Here is a 22,709-nt window from a genome sequence, read left to right as displayed (position 1 = left end):
AGAGGCTAAAGGGCCTGAACCTATTCAGCCTCCACAAGAGACGGCTGAGAGGGGATCTAGTGGCTGTTTACAAACTCACCAGGGGGGACCAGCAGGAATTGGGGGAGGCTCTGTTCCCCTGGGAACCACCCAGGGTTACTAGGAATAATGGCCACAAATTCTTAGAGAGAAGGTTCAGGCTGGACATCCGGAGACATTACTTTTACAGTCAAGGCTGCCAGGCTATGGAACAGGCTCCCAAGTGAGGTGGTACTCTCTCCTACCTTGGGAATCTTTAAGAGGAGGCTGGAGACATATTTGGCTGGGGTGATATGATCCCAGCACCCATTCCTGCCTGGGGCAGGGAGTCAGACCTAGTAATCTGTTTAGGTCCCTTCTGACCCTAAGTACTATGATACTAGGGCAATCCAGGAAAGCCTAGGGGCAAAAAAGGATATATATAGGCTGTGGAAGCAGGGGGTAGCAACCAAGGCAGAGTATAACTACTTGGCCCGCACTTGCAGGGAGACAGTCAGAAAGGCCAAAGCAGAAATGGAATTTAGGCTGGCAACAAATATTAAAGATAACAAAAAGTCCTCCTTCAGGTATATAGGGAGCAAAAAGAGGGCACAGGGTAACACAGGATTCCTACAAACTAGGACAAACTAGGGCAATTAGTGACAGATGGGGGGGGGGGACAAGGCTGAGCTCTTCAATTAGTTTTTTGCCTCTGTATTCCTGAACTAAGATCAGGACAAAGCTCCCAACTGGATCACAGACAGGTACAAAAGTGAAACCAGCCCACCAATTGTTAGTGCTGACCTAGTGAAGAGACACTTGGAGGGGCTGGCTGCATTTAAGTTAGCAGGCCTGGATGATCTTCATCCAAGGTTGCTGAAGGTATTGACCAGTGTCATATCTAAGCAACTGGCACAGCTGTTTGAACACTCATAGTACTCAGGTCAGGTCCCAGAGGACTGGAAAAGGGCCAATGTAGTCCTTATTTTCAAAAAGGGGAAGAAGAAGGATCTGAATAACTATAGACCGGTTAGTCCCACCTCTATCCTTGGGAAAACCTTTGAAAAAATGATTAAGGATCACATTTGTGGGAGTCCAGTAGGGAAAGCAATGCTAAAGGGCAACCAGCATGGATTCATAGCAGGTTGATCCTGCCTGACCAACCTTGTTTCTTTTTATGACCAGGACATAAAATGCTTAGATGCAGGAATCAAGGTAGATGTCATTTACTTGTATTTTAAGAAGGCCTTTGTACGGTATCTCATTCTATTCTCACAGACTAACTGAGAGGTTGTGAAGTAGATGATTACATGGTCAGGTGGGTGGCGATTTGGCTTAGGAGTCATACCCAGGGAGTGATGGTGGATGGGTCGGTATTGACCTGGAAAGATGTGGGTAGTGGAGTCCCACAAGGCTCAGTCCTTGGACCAGTACTGTTCAATGTCTTCATCAGTGACTTGGATGAGGGCATGGAAAGCACTCTGTCCAAATTTGCAGATGATACCAAACTATGGGGTAAAGTTAACATACTAGTAGGTAGGAAATGAATCCAGGAGGATCTGGACAGGTTGGAAAAGTGGGCAGATGCAGTTAGGAAGCAGTTCAATAAGGACAAATGCAAGGTGCTGCACCTAGGGAGAAGGAATCACCAGTATGCTTACAGGCTGGGGGAGGATCTTCTCAGTGGCACGGCAGTGGACAGAAATCTCGGAGTCATAGTTGACTCCAAGATGAACATGAGTTGTCAATGTGACAAAGCAATCAGTAAAGCCAACCATACTTTATCATGCATTATCAGGTGCATAACAGACAGGTCTAGGGAGGTGGTACTTCCCCTTCATGCAGCATGGGTCAGGCCGCAGTTGGAGTACTGTGCCCAGTTTTGGGCGCTGCACTTCGAGAGGGATGTGGACAACCTTGAGAGGGTTCAGAGGAGGGCCACTCGTATGGTTAGGGGCCTGCAGGCAAAGCCCTACGAGGAGAGATTGAGGGCCCTGGATCTCTTCAGCCTCCGCAAGAGGAGGCTGAGAGGGGATCTTGTGGCCACCTACAAATTCATCGTGGGGAAAGCAGCAAGGAATAGAAGATGCTCCATTTACCAGAGTACCCCTCAGAGTAACTAGGAACAACGGCTACAAACTGACGGAGGGCAAAGTTAAGTTAGACATCAGGAAGAACTTCTTTACAGTAAGGGTTGCCAGAATCTGGAATGGGCTTCCAAGGGAGGTGGTTCTCTCCCCTACCTTGGGGGGTCTTTAAAAGGAGGCTAGACATGCACCTGGCTGGGATCATCTGACCCTAGCACTCTTTCCTAACCAGGGCAGGGGGTCAGGCTCGATGATCTGCTAAGGTCCCTTTGGACCCAAACATCTATGAATCTATGAACAGACCTAGCTCTTAAAGTGGGCCACCACTGCTGACCCAGCCAACCGTGCCACTGCTTCTTCCTCTGCCGTTGCTCTTCCCAGCAATGCTGACTTCCCCCAGAATCAGTGTAGACATTCCCCTCTACCAAATCACTGAGGACACTGGGCTTCACAGGCCAGATCTGATTACTTGACAGGCTAGATCTGGCCTGCAGGCCATAGTTGCTGACTCCTAATCTAGTTCAATTCCCTGCACAGATGCAGGATTTGTATTTTGTAAACTATCCCAAATAAATGCCTATCCAGCATCTCTTTGAAAACCTCTAGTGAATGATATTTCACAACTTCCCCAGGCAGCTTGCTCACTGTTGTACTGCTCTTACAAAAGAACTGTACAGGTCCTCCTTTTCCTACTCTTCCTTTTAAGAAAAAAAAAGTGTACTTTGTAAAAAAAACCAAGAAAACGAAAGAAAACCCTCACTTTTTATTTTCTCAATAATATATAGTTACATGTGTAGATTAAAAAAAGTGACATTATGACAAATATAAATAATGTTTAGCAATCTGACCAGAAGTGTCAGAATCGTAACCACATAGACATAGCAAGAGAGGACAACATGCAGAATCAAATCATGGTGATCAAAATGCAGTACAATCCAATCTGATGGTCTGTTACCCATGGAATTGCAGTGTGATTCCTCATGGACAAGATTAGGACTACAGAGCAATACATGGATCTATTCTAGTGCTATTTTCATAGATGAAGATTCTAGATTAAAATGAAAGGTTTGAAAAAAAGTCCCTGTGGAAGAACTGTCCCGATTTATGCCCTTTCAAAATAGTCTGTTAGCAAGCTCTCCAAAATAATCATGAATCCAGGCCTCTGTTTTGAGGAGCATTTCTGACCATTTGAATTATCATGCACATTTAATATATTTCACTAAAAAAAAAATCCTCTTAAGAAATTTCAGTTGAAAAAAACTGGCAAGTATTTTAATATGCCATTGCAATTCAAGCTTGGGTTCTATGCTCAGAACTGAAATAGTTTACACATATACTTTTGTTCATGGTCTACAGACATATACTCTTAGTCAGGACACCCAATTAGTTAGTTGATGGAATTCAAGGAAGGAGTGGATTTAATCTGTAGCTCCTTCACTCCTCCCTTTAATTTTACCCTCAAAAGCAGCAGTCTGGATGTAACTTCCTAACAATTTGCACAATAAGCAGGACAAATGTAGTGAGAACATAAAACAATTTCATAAGTAAATACAAACAGGGAGCTAATGGAAACCCTTAAGTAAACTTTACTGTATCTGCCACTAATTCTACCTATAAGCCAATATGATGTGGATATATATGTGTAGTGCTTCATTTTGATCACAGAAAAATGTAGATTTGAGGTTACTTTTTCAAATCCAAAAATTGGGGATTTTTTTAAATCAGAGGAAACCAGGATCCCTAGTTATAAGTTACATTGTTCTATACCGGTGGTACTTAACCTCTGACCCGTGAGTCTGGTTCAGTCCACAGAGCCAGATCATCTGGCCCAGAATCTGGCTTAGGTCCAGAAATTTGGTGGTAGGGGATCGGTGGCAATCAAAACTGCCATTGCTCCCTGCTGCCAAAGTCCTGAGGACCAAATGACATGGCTCTGCATGCAGGTCTGCTGTCATAGGCACAGTCTAGTCTATGGCCCAATTCAGCATAAGGAGGTCAGGGCCACGGGCGCGATATAGTGCATGGAACTGGGGCCTGATCCACCACGTGGGGCTGGGGTCACACACCACTAGCTCCTTGTGTCAGATTGGGTCCCAACCTACCATCCCAGATTAGGCTCATGAACTGGGCTCCGTCCACAGACCAACCCCACATCACTAATACGGTCTGCAGAGCTGAAAAGCTTGGCATCAAGTAAAAGAGAAAAATCTTCTTTAAAAATGGAAAGAAAAGGATATTCCTCGAAGGCATTGATTTAATAATCTCCAAGTTAAACAGAAAAACATAAATTGAACTTTATGAATTCAGAGAGGCTATAAAACTAAGAAAACATGGTATGATCTTTCTAACACTATACAGAATCCTAAAGCATATCAAAAGTGATGCTAAAGTTTTAAAATCTTGGTAAACTATATATTCTACAGCACATCAAACTTGCAACCAATATTTCTCACTTTCAGTACAGTTATACAACAGAAGAGAAAAGATGCTGTAACACACTGCTCTAAACACAAATAGCAAGACTGTTACTCATATTCAAAAAACAATATAAAAAGAAAGGATTTCAAAAAACATTTAAAAGCAGACAGAAGCACAATCAGTGTTTTCTAATTTTCAGTAACAAATACATTTTGCAGGGAAAATTTACTTTAGAGCAACCCTAAATAAAAATCTATATAATTAAGGGAAAGACCATTGCTTCAAACAGATTGACTGTCTTTAACAAATTTCTCTCTTTCTAGCTACTCAGATATGCTATATTTCCTAATTATCACCTTTTAAGGGCCATCTGGGCCCCATTCCTCACCATCAGGGGGCAATTCCATTTGCATTGTTCATAGGCTTAGTCATGATCAAGTAGTCTGGTGGTAAAGTTCATTAGAAATTAGAAAAAAAGCATTAAACCTCACACAGTAAACCAAGTATCTGATACGTAGATACCCACAGGAGAGATAAGCATTTAATACATATTCTCATGCAACTTAACAAGTCTTCAATGAGCATTTTTTTCAAACTGCTTAAAATAATATTTAGCCTGGTCCCTGACCAGGTACATAATGAAAATTTGATTAAGTCTCTACACATTTCAAAATATTTTTCAATTAAAACAGCATAACCATAATCCATTATGTCTTTAAATCTGAAAAGTCTATTAAAACTAATATAATAATTTTCTTATTCTACTGCTCACAAGTGGTTTGCTACTTTCTAGAAAGCCAAAGATGGGAAACTTCCCTAAATTGTCTTTTCTGTTAAATTAATCAAATTTTTATTTTTATTATGATGCTAACTATTACACAAATGTCAGCACTGACTAACTATGTGATGAAAGGTGTCCTCTATTGTTATACAGTGAACAAAATTATCATGAATTCTCCAGCAGGGAGAATAAACGTGCATGGGACGCACAGATTGGACCTTCCAGGGGACACCTGACCTATGGCTGTGTTATATGATGTAGGTCAATCGTTTCGTAATATGACTGGGAGTGGTACTTAAGAGCACAAAGCAAGCTCAAGAAATCTAATTCATATGCATCAGTCAATACTAAAGTTCATAGGATGACAGTAGGACTGGAAGGGATCTCACAAAGTCATTTAGTCCAGCCCCCTGCTGAAGGCAGGATCATCCCTGATTAGACAGCCAAGTGTCTGTCTAACCTACTCTTGAAAACTTCCAAGGATAGAGATTCTACACTTTCTTTAAGTTGCCTGTCCCAGTGTTTGACCACTCCTGTAGTCAGGAAGTTCCTCCTAATCTCCAACCTAAATTTTCACTTCTGCAGCTTCAGGCCATTGTTTAGTCCTGTCCCCAGAAAAGGCCATCTCCATCTTCTCTGTAACTGCCCTTCAGGTAAAGACTGTTATCAAATCCCCACTCAGTCTCCTCTTCTCCAGGCTAATTACCATTAGTTCTTTCAGTCTTTCCTCATAAGTGTCATCTCCCAGGCCTCTGATCATTTTTGTTACTCTGCAATTCTAAACTGTCCACAGCCTGCTTGAAGTGTGAGCCCAAAACAGAACTCCAGCTGAGACCCACCAGTACTGAACAGTGGTAGAATCAGTCTCCTTGATTTGCAAGTGACATTCCTGTTGATGATACAACCCAGCATGCTGTTGGCTTTTTCTGCAGCAGGAGAACACCATTGGCTTATATTCTGCTTATGGTCCACTGTAACCCACTAGTCCTTCTTTGCAGTACTGCAGCCTAGCCAGTCATTCCCCAGTCTGTATTTATGCATGCACTTATTCTGTCCCAAGTGCAGGACTTTGCACTTATCCTTGTTGAATTTCACCTGATTGATAGCAGATCATCTCTCCAGCCTATTCATGTAAATCTGAATTCTACCTCTGCTCTCTGGGCTATCTGGAATGCCACCTAACTTTTTGCTGTCTGTAAATCTGCTAAGCGTGCCTTTGATCGCACCATCCAAATCATTAATGAAGATATTAAACAACTCTGAACCAGGTCAGACCCCTGGGGATACCTTGGGGTCCAGCCCACTTGATACCTTGTCCCAACTAGACATTGAACACAATGATCCAACCCATTGTGTTTCCACCTTACAGTACTTGCATCTAGCCTTTATTTCCTTAGTTATTCACCTTAATGAGACTGTCATGAGACCCCCACCCCTACTATTCACAGAGGCTGTCACCTTATTATAGAAGTAATCAGGTTGGTCGGGCATGACTTGCTTTTGGTGAATCCATGTTGGCTGTTCCTGATCACCCTGTTCTCCTTCAGCTGCTTCACAATGGATTCCTTGAGGGCCTGCTCTGCAATTTTTCCAGGTATCAAGATCAGGTTGACTGGTCTGTAGTTCCCCAGTTCCTTCTTCTTCCTTTTCTTAGAGATCAGCACTATATATTTGCCCTTCTCCACTCATACAGTTGTGCACCCATATTAAAGACATAATGCCTCAATCTGCTATTTCTTTAATGAAAACTGAGTGCAACATTTGGATTTTTGGTGATTTATTATGAGACACTACTTGGGCATCCAGAATAGACTGATCCACAGACTTCTCTCAGCATATTGTTTAAAACTGGTTATTTCTCAATCCATTTCCCTACTCACTAGAAAAAACAAAATTCCTATCTTGAAAATGAATCTCCTCAATGCTATAAACCTCATACAGACACCCAGCAATTTATTTGTTATTCAAATTAATATTCATATTAATTTTATCTTTTGGTTAACTAGAAATAAGTATTGTTCATTCAAGGGGTTTTTGGGATATGCTTTTCGGTATTTAAGCCTTTTAGTGCACTAAAAAAGGTGTCAAAATGAATGCAATTTTACTTTATGTATCAAATGCAAAACACATGCAGTAGTCTCAAGCAGCTTTAAATGATAGCTTTCCATTGGCAACTATCAAGACTGCATAAAGCACATTCATCAGTATGATGATGGAACTAAGCAGTTAGCTAGTAGATCTATTCACTTAATAGTGAATAATATAATTATGATTATGTGTGTTTACATAATTGGGGCATATCAATTAAAGATTGATCCAAGTCATTATGTTCAGACAGAGGCATTTGCTTTGGACCCACCTGTAATTTTACTCTCTCATCATGGTACCATTCATTGGATATTATGCCTATCTTTTGGAACTACGGAGCTACCTTCATACATGACTTTCCAATCTTCAGTTTAAAATATTCTATGGCTGAGGAAGGCACCAGTCCAGGACAGTTAATCTATTTTCTCCAACTGTTTAATAAAAAGTAAATTAAAAAAATGGTCTTATATGTACCTCTTTCTCCTGAATGGGACATAGCAATCCTCTGTGTTTCAACGTGCTTTAACTGCCTGTCAGTAGACTGACAGACCTGTCAAGTACAATTTGAATTTATTGTAAAATGGTAGATTTAGAAGTCTTAAATCCTTTTCTATACAATGAACAGAAAAACATCTGATTCATCATTTTAGTTCAACATAAATAAAACTTCATAGGTCACTTATTATTTTGACTGTGATGTGAACAGAATGGGGTTGGGGTAAAAGGTTACAAGGCAGGTCCCCTTGTTCTAAAAGATACTCTAAGGTGGACAAAATCCAGTGTTGGACAAAACATTACTTTATCTGAAAAGAATTGTAGGTAAAGCCTTTTGATTGAAAGCACTTCATAATACTTATTCTTCTTGTCAGGTTATGGCTAGGGAAAAAATAGCTAATTGTCAGGGGGAAAAAAACAAAGCAGCTTCAGCTAAGGGCTGTAATTATTAGTGCCTGAAGAATGAGATTCCTGTTCCAGTGGACAATATCTACTGACAGCTAGGTGATCTCTATTGTTAAACCATCTTGAAGTTATATGCAGATGCAAAAACAGGGGCAAAGGTTTGTCATTTGCGAAAGTGAAACCAGGCTTTATTCTTTTTATTCAGTTTTGTGAAATCTCACTGAAAGATATTCCAGAATTTCAGAAAGTATTCTATGATGAAAAATTACACTAGATTTCTCTCTTCTCTATCACACTATATAAACCAAACTTCCCATATTCTTTTATTTTCAAAGCAAAAATTTTCTACATTTCAATAAAAAATTCCTAAGATGCTTGCAGGAGCAAGCCTCCATTTCACATTCCAGACCACTACACAGTTGTAATCTTGGCAGAACGAGATGCAAAGAGGACCCAGCATAAGTTACTTTGTAAGAGTTTTTTTCTACTACTCAGTTGGTCTAATAAAAGATACCACATCTACTCAAAGAACCTTGCCTGCCTATGTCCTCAGACCAACATGGCTACAACCAAAAACCCAGCAACTTTGTAAGAGTCCGACGCATGCTTATGAAATGAAGATACTAAGTCCTGAAATTTCAGAAGAGGACAAAATGGGGACCCAAGGTCTTTGGCTTTCAGTTACCTTTGCTAGAAGAGACCCATTTTCTGTTGAGAGACTTATCAGAAGCTCACATAAAATGGAAGAGATTGGAAATCTGCCACAAAGTGAAGGCCTGCAGCTGACAATCAGAACTGACAATGACAAAAAGTCAGATCTGGCTGTGTTGACAGATTTCCTTGAGGTCTATCCAGCAAGTTCTCAAGGGAAAGCTCCTGAATGTGAAGGGCTAAACTTTCTATCCAAAAATCTCATTCTCCTGACAGGGATGAACTAACAACAGATGGAAACCTCTTGTCTTCCTGGAGACACAGAAAATTCGAGGATGCTTGGGGAAGTGTCACAGCCATAACACCGCTTTTACAGATTTACTTGCTAAATTTAGAGGCATGTCAAATTAAAAACCAAGGAAAGAGAGAAGATGCTCTTTAAACTAGATTGGGCTTCCCCTTCTAGATTACTTCCAGGGTCCATTTGTAGGAGGCAGAATTAGCCTGTTTTGTTATGCTGTACAGTAACTAGGCCTCATAATCTGTCAGTCTGAAAAAAGTCTGTACCTATTGGTGATAATGTCCAACTACTTTCTATTTTGGGGATCTAGGCTGTAGCCATGTTGGACTAAAATTTTAACATCTAGTTTATGGCCCCCCACAGCCAGCCTGCCACCTGATACCTCCAGGCAAACAGCCTGCCTTTGTTACCTGCTACTCCTCTAAATTTGCATTCCTACAGAATAGCTTTCCAATACTGGCTTTTTCATACCTAAGAGATTTCTGACCATCTTGAAATTTCTTTGACCATTTTAAATTTCTTTTTCTTTTTTTTTTGCCTGAAGGACGCGTATGTCCAAACACTTGCAGAGAACAACTTTTTTGCAACAATTTAGTTTGTCTAATAAAAGATACTGTCTCTGCTCAAAGAGTTTGTCTGCCTGAGTACTTTCTGGCATCTCTAAAGAATACAGGACCAGAAGACTGTTGGTAAGACCTATGCTGAAACAGTCTGGAGTGACAAATTCCTGTATTTTTTTCCTTTTCTTTCAGTCTTTCTTTCTTCCTTTCCCTACAGACACATGTACAAAGAACTGGCTTATCAAAACTGTAGCTTTTACTGGATTACCATATGCATGCTTTGGTATATTTCTTTATTATTTTCACAGAATAGTAAAACTTCAGTATAAATGCAAACCCTGGACGGATATATAAAGCTAACAAATGCACTAAAAATACCATAGCTGTGTCACAGAATTACCTTACTACTTAGCACTACACAAGGAGTATGTTTTCATAGTTGTGTTGAGTTTCAGCTACCTGGCTCCTACAGACTTTAATGGGAATCACACAGCTAAAACTCCATGCACCACTTTGACACTTCAAAGTAATTTTTCAGTCCCCCTGAGAAGGTCATAGAAATATTAAAAACTAAAGTATTCTCCAAAGATCTCAGATTAAAGGCTTGCATTAGACTTTATAAAATGATTGGTCAAATATATAATGCACTCTTAATGTTCTAGCTCCTGGTTTGTTTTCTTTATAAAAAACCTTTGTGATGCTTTGCACAAAAGGAGACAGAAGAGTAAAGAACAGCACACCATGGTAGCACATGAAGGAAAGGACATATAGAAAAGTAATGTGATATATTTTTGCTTTAGCTAGAGTACTGCCTAATTTTGGGAGTTATAAATTATTGAAAACAGGGTACTATAACTAAAGTGTTTTTTTACCTTACCATAATACTTGATACAAAGCAAACACTATCATCCCAGTATTTCCCTCCAGCATGCTCTCTGTTCTTGTTGTCTCTATGTACAATCTAACTTGAAAAAACTGGGGATTCGTAGGGGGTGCACGTGTACCCTGAGTGTGGTGGTGCACCCCCTGCAAAAAGGCAGCACCTGTGGATGGTGACTGCTCACTACCCCTTTGCACCCCCCCACCTCACTGCCGACACCTCCAGCAGTGTCTGCAGGTGGTCCACGATCACCGCAGGCTGCCACCAACATTGCCAACGGCGTCTGCGGTTGGTCGCTGACCACTGGTTGGTGCTCGCCATCCCTACCCCTCACTGCTGACAGCACTGTGGCAGCTCCCCACTTGCCTCCACTGCCAGTGGTGCCAGAGATGTCTGTGAGTGGCCGCCGACTGCCCCCCCCGCCACCGACAAGCCTGCGGCAGCTCCCTACTTGCCTCCACCATGCTCCCGTCTCCACCAGTGCTGCTACCACCTGCAGGAGCTCACCATACCACCCCCAGCCTCTGGGGGCACACTGCGTTCATGCTTGAAAATCCATTAAAATAAAATTAATGTGCATAACTTAATCAATCTTAGTGATTTTAATTTTGTGACAAGATGAACTAGCTTCTGTGATGTAAAAGAAGATGGGAATTTACTGTGAGGCAGCTGCCCCATGACAACTGCCATACCCATGCTCTTGATCTGAGGTACATGGAAACTAACCATGAGAGCTTAACTCTCTTTCACTGAAGGGCAAGGTACCACAGTTTACTTTTCCTTGACTACAAAATAACAGCATACACATAAACAGTTACCATGGAACAACTGATGTTTGCTCCACCTCCACCCTTTTTACCTTGCAGTAACTAGCTCTCTACACATACCCCATGGTTGCTTTTCTCAGAGTTAACAAAATAATCTGAATTTGCTGTTCACACACATATATCACCTTAGCTCAAAACACACACTGATATTTCCTGCATGCCAGTGGTGATGCAAATACTCCTTTCTCCCCAAACTCTCCTACTAGAGAGACATAACTTTCATCTCCTTAGTAAATAAGTTTGTAAATCTTAACACATCAATTTATGTCAGCAAATTGCAGCTTTGCCTGTACCAAAAAAAATTTGAAGTGCAGTCTCAGTTCTTGCAATACACTTTCCAGTATACAGGTCTGCAATATAGAAAGAGTAAAAGCAGTGCTGGGGTGGATAAAAAAAATACAAAGGAGGTATAGGTTGTATTTTCTTTGTAGTTAAAGGGAAAAGCAGTTACTTAAGGCCAGATCCAAAACAGGACATAGATGCCTACAGTGCAACATAGGACAAATGTAAGTAATTTAATCCATGCATAGCATGAAGTAGGCTGCAGTTTATGAAAGCCCATGCCTCTGAATGAGCTAGTCTGTAAGGTGTTACCCTGCCCTGCCTTCTACCTGATTGAGACCAAATGAGTGATTCACAAAAGTCACCTATCTGCTTTGGCACCTATGTATCATAGGGGCCTAAGTTTTTGCCACTGAAATTACTTAGGCACCGAGGCGAGGGACAGACATTCAAAAAGCCTGAGCCTGAATTGATTCAATCCTTGCAGGTTAGTCTAAACCTAGCTAGGTTAAATCAGTTTTGTAACTGGACAGAAAACCCACAAATGCAGGCACATGCCTGCAGTGGCTCAGGCTAGAAGGGGGGGGGGGGGGGGCGCTAGAGCAGCCCTCTCTTCCTTCCACAGCATGGAGCCAAGGAGGATGTGGCCAGGCTCCTGTAGGAGCTCTGATTAGCCCAGCAGGGAATTGATAACAGTGTTTATCACCCAATTAAGAAAACAACAGAGGGACATTACCAGCTACTTGTTGATTCTGCCTGTTGATTCAACACTGACCTAGCCAGCATGTGGTCTGCTAACTAATACACAGACACCTCCTCAGCAAGGCAGAGGGGAAGGGGGAATTCCTGCTTAGCAGGGAGTGGTGAGGGGAGGGGGGAAAACAGTCCACAGTCTGTGCTGGAGCTGCAGCCAGGAAGTAAAAGGGAGAGGCCACCCCTGTTGTGGAAGAGAGCAGGGGTGGCTCCACCCAGCCCAGAGAGCATGCCAGGATGCTGGGTGTATTTGGTTCATCTTAAACCAGCAAAGGGTCTGGGACAGATATTGCAGAAACCAGCTTGAGCCAAATCAGTTAATTCTGATACTACGTTCAACCTGGTTTATCTCAAACCAGTTTCAGCCATTTTCAAACTAGTTTATGTGCACTGAACATCTGTTCTATTAGAGGTTTAAACCAGTTTCTGACCACTTAAACCAGTTTATGTGTAATGTCTGTCCCTAGGCCAAAAGTTTTGCTACTATATATACCCAGAACTGCCACCATCTTAGCTGAGCTGAATGTTTAGGGGCCTATTCATGTCTAAAGCTGTATAGGACTCATAAACTAAACACTAGTGTGTGGAGCCAGGCTGTAAGCCCAATCCAGACTGACCACAAAGCCAGCATGCAGGGCCAGTATGACAAGATGCTGCAATCAGTGCATGCCCCGGATCGGCCCTGTGCTGCATGCACCCCATATACCTGGCCCAGCCCTATGCACCACATGCAGCATGTGCCGTCCTCAGTCTGGGGCTTATGCTGCACATGGCACCTACACAGGTCATGTGCTATAAATGATGCCAGATTGGCCCTACATACTGACTTCTATGAGCCAGCACACAGGGCCTGTCTGGTGCAGGTGCTGCATACAATACACACCCTGGACCAGCCCCTTATCTGCCAGGGTTGACACATGCTGCCCATGATGTGCAGTGTTGGTCTGAGACCCAGAAGCTGGATTTGTAGGGCTCCATGGGCCAGATTCAGCTTTCAGGCCATATTTTTGATACCCCTATACTAGACTATTACATAAAGAAAGACACCAGGATCACCCCAGTCACCTGTACATGATGTGATGACTTAGGTACCTACACCTAGGCACATGTTTTAGATTGTGAATTGCAGTCTCACAAAGAGAGAGAAGCACCTAAAGGGAAAAGAGGGTGGATTTCAGACACACACCTGTCTTTAGTATGTTTTGATATCTGGGCATGGAAGATGCTCAGCAATGCTATTCCTGAGATCCAGTAAGAAGATGACTCTAAAACAGTGGTCACCAACTAGCAGATCTCAATCCACTGGTAGATCTTAGAGCCTCTTGCAACAGATCTCAGAGTCTCTTGGAGTCAATCCGAGGCTGGGGTGGGGGGCTGAGTGTCTGTGTGCATGCACGTGCGCACCCCAGCCCAGCAGGACAGTCTGCAGGGGAAGGAATGGGCGGGGGCTAAATCAAGGCCCCTACGGTAAGGGACAGTGCCACAGAGGCAGGAGCAGGGGTAAGTTGAGTGGGTCCCTGGCTGGGTGGGACTTACCTGCTGGGGGGGTGTGCCCCCAAATTATTTTTTCTCCTTTTGCCTCGAACTGCCCCCCTCTCTTCCCTTTCCACAGACTTACCTGCTGGGCAGGGGGGGGAGGGGGTGGTGGCAGCAGCACACCGCAGCTCTTGGGTTGCTTTTAAATGCCAAAGGTAATCTCCTACTTGAAACGGTTGGAGACCACTGCTCTAAAATAAATCAACTCATTCCACATTTGCTGTTGTCATAGGCATTGCCATATGGAAAGTCTCTTTTTGATATGTTGATTTCAAACTGGTATAGCTGAAGAAAACAGCAGAGTAAAGAGCTGCATTATAGACATTTTGTTTATAGCTGAAAGCTAGTCTTAGGTAAAAATGATGAAAAACTGCAAATTGAGTGTTCTTGCCATTGAAAAGCCAATACAGAGCTACTGCATCAGGAATCAAATGGTATGTGTATATAGGACTACTTAACAAGAATCTTGATCAACTATTAACATAAGATAAAAACACTTAAGTGTCCAATCACTGTTGTGCTACCCTGGCAATACATATATCTTTTTAATAAAAAGGCTACACATTCTGCAGTTCATAAACTTGCATAATTCAGTTATACTTTATATCTGCCACAGCTAAATTTAAAAGAAAGAAAAATGGATTTTTACATTAGAAAATTTAATTTCAGAGCCACAGCCTTCCAAGAAGTCAAAATAGCAGCCTTCAGCAGGATGTGGGACCCCAGCATATAAACTGGTGCATGTCTGCAGACTGTGCAATGTTTTCTGGTTTTGTCTGCATCCAAATCGTAAAATATGTAGTTTATAGACAAGCAAACCTTTGCATCAGTCAGCTCACCACCTAAGGAAATGCATAGTAACTTGTAAAAAAACATCAGTTCCAAAAATACTTTTGGGGGTTCTCATAAGATCCATAGAATTCTCTTCTTGGCATCATAGCAGAAAAATTAAACGAACAAAGTGGTGTAGTATATATACACTTTACACACGCACATACAATTAATTGCATTACATAGTTCTTGAGCTAAAAAGTAGAAAGTAACTAAGCTGAAGTTGTGTTCAGCATAAAGTCTTAAGCACAAAGGAAAACCCTGCCGGACCCTAAATAAGTGTTACCATGTTACTGAATTTACAAGAAAAATTACAGTAATCATTACATTATTGATATATTAAAACAAAAAAGTAAATTTTTACCCATTTTATCACATGAAAGGCAAATTGATGTATAATTAACAACTGACTCATGTAAATTCTTTTACATCTTTTAATTGGTGTTAATTAGATTAGAACTAAATTTTCTTTTATCGCACTTTTTATATGCAAGCTGATCTTCTCAGTAGCATGTCAGAGTTCTCATTAATTAAAGTTTTCAATGGAGAGCTTCAGCAGTGGCACAGATACCAAAATACATTACTTAAGTACCATGAATGGTGCTCTTTTTTGTGAATGAGATACCAAAAACATAAAGTAATGGTTAAAAGTCATTGTATAGGTCAGAGATTCCAATTTTATAATTTCAGTAGTTAGCTTTTAAAGGAGTTTGAGGAATGTGCATATGGAACTATCCAGGTGCTGTTCAAGAAGCTAGCATATACTGTACAATGGAAAACCCAAATATAAAACATCTTATATGAATTAATTTCCATCCTTCATATAGTTTTCCAAAAATATTGTAGCCCTTCTTAAATTGTTAACATGAAAAATAAACCACAAAATACATTGAATATCTTTTATGGGAAGTTGACCCAAAATAAAATTTTATGTAGTTAAGGCTTTTTGATAGTTCTTCATCCAACTTTTTTCTCTCTCTATGGGGCAATGTTGATTGAAACCTGATGTCTACTGCACAAACAGGCCATAAAACATTTTATGTAGAGGTAAAACAGTAGCCATTAAGTTTTGCTATGATGTTTGAGTAGATATGCAGCATGAAAACATGATAAAACAGCCGTAAACTGATAGTGATCAAATGCTATTACAGTGACTTGTCTCAAATGAATGACATGTACTAAACACAGTTACAGCCTTTTGCAAAATTACTTTGGGCAAGGTACCAAGAAAACACTATATCCTCTCTACTAAAGGCAGTTTGCCAGAGAAATTGCAAACACACAGGTTTTAATATCTATGGCCAAAAAGCACTTGGGAACTCATTATGGAAAGGTTAAAAAAAAACCTCACGCATGAAAAGATTACTTTCTTCTGATTATAACAACATCCTGAAGAGTCAAACACTTGGGATGTTATAAAGGATTATCCACAGAGGAAACACAGAGCAAAAACACAGAACATTGGTTGTCTCTTCTTCCTCACCCACCCTTGGCATCTTATCCCTACAATACAGTTGGGGAAATAAAGGAATTTATTTCATGTTTTTGCCCAGAAAAATTAAACAATGGACTTGGGAGATACAGGCCTTGACTAGTGAAAAATAGGAAGCCTAGTCTTGCAAAATACTTATCCTTTGGGACTTCCATTATTAAGAAAGGCCTTCCATATTGGAGGAAATCAGGAAAAAGCCTATCACAAGCTATTTAGAGTTTTAAAAAGTTTAGACAGGAATATAGGGTTTGGTTTTTTTTGACTTCTTGTTTTTTGACTGCTTAACATAGTTTAAGTGTGAATTATTAAACCTATTTGTAAGCTTCAATTAGTTAGTCCCAACACCCGGATTTTCCCAGTACAAAAAAATCTGACTCAGAGGCCAGTTCCTGGGTTTTTGAAATGCTAAAACGTCACTGGGGTAACTTTCAGCTAAAGAGAGTTGCATACAGAAAGCAACAATAAAAAGCTACACAATAATTTTCCAATGAACCGTAAGAAATGTTGCTGTTTATAGCGAAGTAAAAATGAGACGACTGTTAAAAACTGCAAATCTGAATATAACATATGTGAATTTTAAAAAGGAGAAATAAAACAGTAGCCTCATTGTCTTAGAAACTGACTGTTAAGTTTTAGGAGGACCTAAAAGGTACAGAAGAAATGACATGATGCTCATTATTACAAAAGGATTTTAATGGCAGTTCAGAAAGTAACATATGCCAGAAAAAGTACAACAAGGAAACTTCTAAGTATCGAAAGACATAGTGAAGTGATAAACCACAATAGTATCATTATGACTCATTTAAACAGAAATGTGCAAGACTGTCATTAAATATTTTGAAAGTTGTTACTAAACAAAATTATTCACAAGAAGAAAAAAGCATCCAACTGCCACTTGTAACTAAGACTATTAGCAGCCTAAAAAAGACCAAAGTACCCCATTGTTTATTATAACCTTGCCAATGGCACTAATGTTAATGTTAATGTAAAGCAATGTTAATGTTAATGTAATGTCATATCAGCTTTTCTGGAAAAACTCTTTTCAGGTTTCTATCCTGGTCCTAAAAATTAATTCAATCCTATACATAATACTGAAGTTTGCTTTCTTCTTGCTACATGTTATGGCATAAACTGGAAAAGGGAAGAATATTTTTTTTAACTCAGCAATTAAATTCTTAACCATAAACCTATACGCCAAATGTGAAGATCAGTTACAGAGAATGATAAAAGAAACAGTAACTAACCCAGACCCCTTGTCCTTAAAAGCCAATAAATCTATTCTCCTAAAAACCAGAGCCCACTCAATGGTCTCTCAACTTATTAAAACATAAAACAAAAAACAAACCTTAAAGTACTGCGAGAGCTTTGTAGGTTACTAGAAGTAAGACCTTACAGACTGTTACGACCAGGAAAGAAAATTTGGATTTGAGAGAAAGGAGGATTACATTTAACAAGTTGCCCATCAGTGCTTCCACAATGATGCTGGACAACATATGACTGCAGTTTAGAAAACAGTGACTTCACTTCTGAGGCTCCATACTTCAGAAGAGGATTTTTTTTGTCCTGGAAATCAGTTCTATAATATTTTTCTCAGCTTTCTCCAATTTGCAACATCCCATCATCTCCCATTAGTGAGTCCCACTAGCCATTCAGATTCATCAGGGGAATGAATGCCTGTCCCTTCATCATGTGCCCTTTTTCAACATAAAAACAAAGGAATAGGAATTAATGGAGACAACAATAGATAGGGCAATTTGGCTGCTAAACAAATTAAAAAAAAAAAATAACAGCACACCTTTATGTGGCTGGGAATGTCTACCAGGCTTTTCCCTAAGGTTAAACAACAGAAAATGTAATTTTATGAAAACAGTAAAACCTAAGGGGCCTCACAATTCTAGAATGTTTGCCTTTGTTACTGGATCTGGATTCTTTCAGTCTTCAAATTCTGTTTGTTTCCTAAAAACAAAGCTTTCCTTTAATTTCATTTTAATAAATGGATTTCCTTATCAATTTCTGCCAAAAATTGCCTGCCAGCAGTATTTAGATTTCCTTTTCCCATTCCATACATACTGATCAAAAGATGAGGAATCATCCCCAAAAGACATAAAGTTAATTGGTTTAAATTTGACGGGGACTTTCTACTTGGAAATGCATAGAATGCCTTGCACGTCTCCTCAGGAGTTACAAGGTACAACTTTAAAGTAGGCAATGACAAATCTACCCTACAAAAGTACAAAATCATCTTGACCAATCTGGGATGTTTTACTCCAAATAGACCTTGTCAAATAAAACTTGTTAGTGAGTTTCATCCATGGAACCCATCACAGAACCATCTGGAAGGGATATAATGATCTTGAAGAGCATGTTCATTACAACTGTGGCAATACAACCTGACAGAACCAGAGGGAGGTCTACTTGTCTATTCAAATAAATACCATGCACTGCTTCATCAAATTGAGTGTTAACTCAAAATAGATCCTTAAGGTCAGCAAGCTACCAGAATTCCCAAACATTTAATTTTCCTCTGAGCCCACTGAAAGCTGTCCAGGACAAACACCTCTTTAGAGACCTCATGTGAAAGAGAAAGTACCACAGATTGATTCAAATTTACTTTGTCACCAGCGATCTTTAGGCCTCCTGCAGCATATGCAGCAAGGTAATTCCAGCCTCAGTTAGGAACAATAATATATCATCTGTAAAACGCAATGTCCTTTGACTGAGACAGGATGCAGTGATACCTTTCACATTACTGGATGTTTTTATTTGTGGGGCTAACAGCTCAGTTATGAGCATGTAAAACAGGGGCAACAGAGCTCACTCCAACTGAGTGCCCCTTAGCTGTGGTAAGGAATTAGACAGCCGATCACAGCACATTCTCTTATTACAAGAGCAGTGCAACTCCTATGCAAAGTGGACAAAAGTCCCTGAAACACCAAGTGATTTCAGATGCCAAAAAGAAAGCTCCAACTAGCCTAGTCAAATGCAATTCCATATCTACATCCAGTCCATTTACAGTTTAGAAAAAGGAAACAATATCAAGTCATATCTAATGACACTCAGGTGATAAAGGCTACAACAGCATTTAGCTGTAATGAACCTGGACTTTTCTACCAAGTAAAGATAGCAGTGGCTGGGGGGGAAGGGGGGGCCAGATTTCTGAATTAAAAGTTAAAACTTAAAAATTGTAAGTTAAAAGCTTCCCGTAAAATCAAGAAAATGACAAGTTTAAACTAAAAATGAAATAGGAACCCAAAACTAATCTTAAGGATCTATGACATTTAAATTCTTTCATTGTAGGCTCAGCCTCCCTGGAGACAAAAATTAACAGCTTCTCAGCTGTAAAATATCTGTCTGTTATCATACTGGACACATCACTGCTACCCTGACGTAAAACAGAGCAACATTTTTGAAAGGCAGTATCGATACCTGTCAGATAATTTGTCTGTCCCCTTGCTATGATTTAATCTAATCTCTGAAATTAGGAGACTTAATGAATTTTAAACTTGTAAATCAGGAAACTAGAACACTCATCCATAACTTTCAACATATTATTATATACCAAAAAATACCTCCTAACAAGTTCTTAAAGGAACCTTTTTCACTAAGCCACCACCATTCTAGAATGCAGCCTACATATTTGAAGACTCACACTGCACTGATGCAGCACCTCTATCTATCATAGATAATCTACAAGTGAGCCTTTCTTCACTTGCTTAGCCTTCTCCCAGCTAGCTGCTCCAAAAGAAATGATCTTTGGCACATGCACGTAAGTTATGGTAGCACAGACATATCTGGACAGTAATTAATCGCTCAGAATTGCTCAATGTGTTTGGGTATAAAATCAAAAAAGTAGGGTTGTTAAAAAATGACAGATTTAAGCGCCATCTGGGCTCTCTGGTCACAGTGGCGCGAATTCCAAAGAAAGGCTTAACGGTGCATGATCCGAGAATCCCATCTGTTTTATCTAAAATGAAATAAATAAATAAATAAACCCACTTCCTCATTTAAGAGTTTTCCTAACTTCCCTAAATTAAACATCCACTTGTCATTTTTTCCAAATTAAATTTGGTAATGGTTCAAAATGCATTCTAGGGTTTTGTTGTTATTCCTTTAGTTCTTATGATTCAAAAATGTCAAAAATGTGTATGTAAAACTAATCTTGAAGACAACATTATTTTCTTATGGATATGCAGTTATTGCAATAGCTCTCTGACAGGGATGCACAGAATACAGTGATATAAAAGGATTTATTTAATACAATCATTGGGTTATATGACCTATACGACACCTTAGAAGAGCCTGGGAGACAAAAATATATATTTATAATTTAACCCTATAGCTGTAAAATCGCCCCTCTTCCCCTCATACATCACTGGCTCACACTGGCCCTCTTTCACTACCATTTGTAAAGAGAAATTATAAATTTCCTGCATTTGTAGAAATGTCCAGGCTGGCGCCTCCTGTTTCTACCTCCCTTAAGGTCAGTAGCCAACTAGTTTTCCGCCAAGGAAAATTAACTGCAACTATTTAATACCTTTCAGACTGTCTGGAGTCAAACTTATTTGATGCAGGATAGTTAATGTTTTATTTTGCCTGAAAAAAAATATTTAGGAAAATAAAAGCATAACTAGAATAATCACTCAGAGAAATACAGCTGGCTAAGCTTTTAAGCTTAGCAAAAAAGGTTGGGAAAGTTACCCAAAGCCTTTATATTTTTCATAATCTCTCTCTCACGGCCCAACCAAGTGCCAAGCTGACAACAAGAGATCCAGTGTCTTGGTGGGGAGGGGTCCTGGCTCAGAAATGTGCGCATCAGAAGATCTAGGTGACACAAGGTGACTTTGTGATGCAGGATAACCAGACTTCTCTGCTCTTTCATAAAACTCACCCTTCAAGTTAGATGTCTAAGTAATGCAGGTACTCATCTGATCTTAAGTCCACAGAAATCAATATAAACAATACTAAAGAAACAGTAGTATTGACTTCAGAAGGGTTTGTACAAGATCCTGTATGGTTTTCCCAAACTGACTTGGCTTTGCCTAATCTTTTCATCCAAACAATAGGTATGGACAACAACCAGTATCTTCTCTTTGCTCTTTTAAATTCCTGTTTGCATAGTCACTTGACTCACTGAATCTGAAATGGAGCTTTATTCTCCTAACAATTAACTCTAGGAATAGCAGTATAGATATGTTATTTGACAATATTTTGGGCAGCTGACTGTCCCAACAGATAAAACTCATGTAAAGCTGCAAAAACAGTTTCTCAAATATAGCAATCCACAGTAAAGACCTGATCCTGGAAGGGCTTACTTTCACCCTTAACTTTACCTTCAGTGGCATTCCTTATACCTATAAATATTGTGCAAGTCTTCTGCCTCAAGACCGAAGACTCTCTGGCTAAATACAGATGTTGAAAAAGCCTGAGGCAGAATGGATCCAATCTACGTGGGTTTCTCTAACTGCGCAGATTGGATTGCAAGCGAATGGAACTCATGTTTGCCCTTCAGATGGGGTAGGCACTAGGCAGGCATTTGTCTGCAGTGGCAGCGGCCAGAAGGCAGGGGGCACTCCTGCACACCTTCCAGCCTGCCGGACATTGCTGAGGGCAGTCAAGCCTTGCCGAGCAGGGACCATCTCTGCTTAGCTACCCAGCACACGCCCCCAACCCTCTACTGTCAGCTTCAGGGAGTGGGGAAGCCAGCAAAGAACCCATCCCCAGCCCCACCACAGCAGGGGCAAAGGGGGGAAAGCAGAAGCTCCTGCTGCTTGAACCCTGCCCCTCCAGACCTAGCCAGCCAAGTCAGCAGGGCAGGGACAGTGGTGCAGAAAAATCCGCCCTGCACGGGCCTCCTATCTGGGCAGACCCCAGCCAGGTGAATTCAGACTGGTGGGGCAGTGGAGCATCCCACGGGAGCTGGGGGGGTTGCAGCTGGCTAGGCACTCCAAGCCGGTATTGGGAAGGCTGCAAACCCCACTGATCCCAGCTGCCTGCAAACCCTCTCCCCTACCCCCTGCTGCCAGACAGCTGCAAGCCCCACCACACCCCCACTCCCATGGGACACTCCACCACCCCACCAATCTGAGTTCACCAGCCACGCTGGGGCAGGGGGCTCTGTGTCCAGGTGCAGGCAGGACACAGGGCCAGAGCAGAGGGCCCACACTGTTCAACACCTTCATCAGTGACTTGGACAAGGGGGTAAAAAGCACCCTGTTCAAATTTGCTGATGACACTAAGATGTGGGGGGATGTGGGTACACTAGAAGGGAAGACTAGGCTGCAATCAGACCTAGACAGGTTACAGGGGTGGGCAGATGAGAACAGGA

The sequence above is a fragment of the Gavialis gangeticus genome, unplaced genomic scaffold, assembly GCF_001723915.1.
Source record: "Gavialis gangeticus isolate Ggan-Ray unplaced genomic scaffold, GavGan_comp1, whole genome shotgun sequence".
NCBI classification, from domain to species: Eukaryota; Metazoa; Chordata; order Crocodylia; family Gavialidae; genus Gavialis; species Gavialis gangeticus.
Note: the sequence above shows the minus strand (reverse complement) of the source record.